This window comes from Lolium rigidum, chromosome 6 (assembly GCF_022539505.1).
Source record: "Lolium rigidum isolate FL_2022 chromosome 6, APGP_CSIRO_Lrig_0.1, whole genome shotgun sequence".
Classification (NCBI taxonomy): Eukaryota; Viridiplantae; Streptophyta; class Magnoliopsida; order Poales; family Poaceae; genus Lolium; species Lolium rigidum.
Genome location: NC_061513.1, coordinates 314,375,803 through 314,378,912, shown reverse-complemented (window position 1 = coordinate 314,378,912; position 3,110 = coordinate 314,375,803). Strand labels below are relative to the sequence as shown.

At 45.3% G+C, this 3,110-nt stretch overlaps 1 pseudogene; it reads right to left on the bottom strand.

Moving 5' to 3' along the window:
• Nucleotides 1-463: 463 nt before the first annotated feature.
• LOC124664625 lies at nucleotides 464-1,771 on the bottom strand (annotated as a pseudogene).
• Nucleotides 1,772-3,110: the final 1,339 nt, after the last annotated feature.

Below are 3,110 nucleotides of genomic sequence, written 5' to 3'. Positions count from 1 at the left end.
TCACAATGCTTTGCTGTGCTTTTTTTTTTGGCTTTTGCCGAGTCTCTTTGATACACGGTAAAGATTTTTTTTTTCTTAAGTGATGTGTAGCCAAAAAGAATAACAAAAATGAATACTTTCACGCTAATGCCGGAAAATATGCAGCCTTCATGTTCAACAGATACATGAAGTAAGGTACAAGAAGCAGGTTAAACTCCTTATTAATGTTCAAAGAATTAAATTCCTAGTTCACATCTGCAAGCAATTTTTTTTTGTATTCTCAACATGCACCTGAAGAAAATGACAATAGTGCGTTTTATTATTTTCCAAACTCAGCCATGGACAAGATGAACATTACAACAGATAAAAAATTCAACACAAATTTAACGATGCTGAAGGATCTGTTATTTATATAACTCAAGGATTAACATGAGAATCGCATCTGATGTACATCATGATAACATATCAGCAAATATGGGAAAACTCAAAATTGGTTTAAAACTAGCTTCATCTTTCTAAGATCAAGTGTAATCCATGTGGGAGCCGGATAATCGGACCAAAGCTGAGGTGACACGATTTCCTCCCTCGTGTTATTGTACAGGTTGAGAATTCCTATATCACGGCGATTATTCTCAAATCCCTTTGTCCACAAAATGCTATCGTCGGTAAAGTATGCATGATTTGCCTTCAGACCTGGATATTCTTTGGCACTAAGATAAAGCGACTGATTATACCCAAGAAACAACACATGGTCACCCAAGCTCCCGACTTTCTCACGTCCTTTCCCCGCAATGCTGACTTTATACATCCTAAATCTGCCGGTGTTCCAATAAACAAATGCTTCAGTGCTCGGGTTCTAACTCATAATCTGAAAATACTCTCCCAACTTGCGTAAGATCGCCCCATGGAGCTTGTACAATGTACATGCTGCTACACTTCTCAACTTCGAACCTCCCCACTATCATCTTGCATGTCACCTTAGGGCCAGAGAGATCGAAGGCATGAATTTCTCCACCGGTGTTCGTAGCATATAACAGTCCATCTTTGTAGGTGCGAGTCATCGAAGAAGGCGTGCGGCGGCAGCCGAGGTCCAGCTATCATCCCCGATCCTCGCAAAGGAGAGCCGGCGATGTGGGTTGTGGATGAGCACCACAATTAAGCTCTTAGTGGATGTGTCCAAAAGCACAAAGGCCTTGTGTTGGAGATACTTCCTCAGCCTCGTCGAGAGCAACAATTTTTGGGGGCAGAGAACCTTCTTTGCAGTGTGGAATGAGTACTCGTACATGTGGAGAGCACCGGTGTCATCATAGATGGGCTTCACCTGTTCTATGGTGGTCACCGAAGGGAGGCCAATCTGCTCACCGGTAATGGGATTGACGAGGTGCATCTCAGACCTCTCATCAACTGTAACTAGGAAGCCCAGGGATGATCCAATCAGAAACCTGCCGCAGAGAAGTGGCCCTGTCAGAGGCAGCTTGTAAACCCTCTTCTCCACGAGATTGTAGAGGCATGCCACGTTCTTCCCAGACGTGTAGAGCAGGCACGGCGTCTGGGCCTGTTTGTAGTACTTCCCAAGGTTGAGTATGCTGGTGTAGGCCGAACGCCAGGAGGAACGCACAAAGCCTGCACGCGCGAGATCTAGGATCTGGAGGCGAGAAAATATTTCAATCAAGATGTCCTGAGGCAGCTCCGACGACTGGCACGTCACAGTCGCCATCGTATGTGGATCACGACGTTCTTCTTCCCCGCAATAAGGCCGCTCCAGTGATTCTTCGCCGGTCACAGTCACCATTGTTCGTGGATGAGTATCTTCTTTCCCGAAATTTCTTCACGATTAAGTACTAAGAGGAAGTCTGCACATGTTAAAAGATCGTGATCTTCAAACTTTGTGCAAATAATTCTAGGTCACCTCCAAGTTCTCCCACGGAAAAAGGAAGAGCACTGACCGGCGGCCAGAAACACCAGGGGAAGCAGCAGCAAACCGGAGAAGAGGGTGGCCGTCGTTCCTCGGCGAGCTGCTGGGTCCGAACCGGGCTGACGATGAGTGCAGCGTGGGGAGAACAAGGGGAGGTCGGAGGTGGAGATTTCGCGCGGCTGTGCGCGGCGGCCGGGTACTGGGAAGGGGAGAAGTCCTGGAGATGCCGCGATTTATTTGGAGTCAAGTTTGGAGCTTACCGTACCCTTGCCGGTTGTTTGGGCTTGGCCCATCTGCTGGTTCTCCTTCTTAGTTTCCTTTTTTTTAAGGGTAAAACACAATATATTAAGCTAGCAAGTCGCCACATTAAAAACCTCCAGTCCCCTTCGGTACCCTGGTAAGGAAAAGAATGTGTCTGGAATTTGCTGCCCGAGTTCAAAACAGAGTTACATCAGAAAGCACATGATCCGGAGGATCATCATCCCAAAGCTATAACTTTGTTAGCTTCAAAACTAAATTTAGCTAAATTGTGAGCTACCCTATTAGAATCGCTAGGACAGTATTTAAAAGAAACAGATCCTATTCTTTGAGCAAAACAGTCCATTAAAATAATTGTACTTGGAATCCAAATATCTCCCTCTCCATTGCAAGCTTCCACCAAAGCCATGTTATCTGATTCGACTATTGTTGGTGAGCACTTTATTCTCTCGAGTAATTTTAGCCCCCTCTTTAACGACAAAGCTTCCACTGTAGATACATCCAACATATTAGTCAATGGACACGCTCCTCCCGCCATCGCTAAACCCTTTGAATCTCAGATCATTGCCGCCACCGCACCAACACCTGAGGGGAAGAAACAAGCATCAACATTCATTTTATAAGACCTTGGTGGAGGTTTCGTCCATCCGTTTTCCTTCGGAACTGTCACATGCGATGACACCCCATAATTTGCTGTGATTGCCTGGATTGAGAAAACCGAATTTTTAACCGGAGCCACAGTTTCTCCCTTTACTACTTCCCGACGTTGCCACCAAATATACCAACCAGCAACTAGAATTGTTTCCTTTAGGCCTAACAGACCAATAACTTGATTGTTCTTCAAAGGACCTCTCAGAATTTCTTCCAACACTACTTATCCAGAGTGGTCAATATCACAAGCAGTTTTTATATAATCTTCTAGACCCAGCTCCTTCCAGACCTCCTTAGCACGCTTACA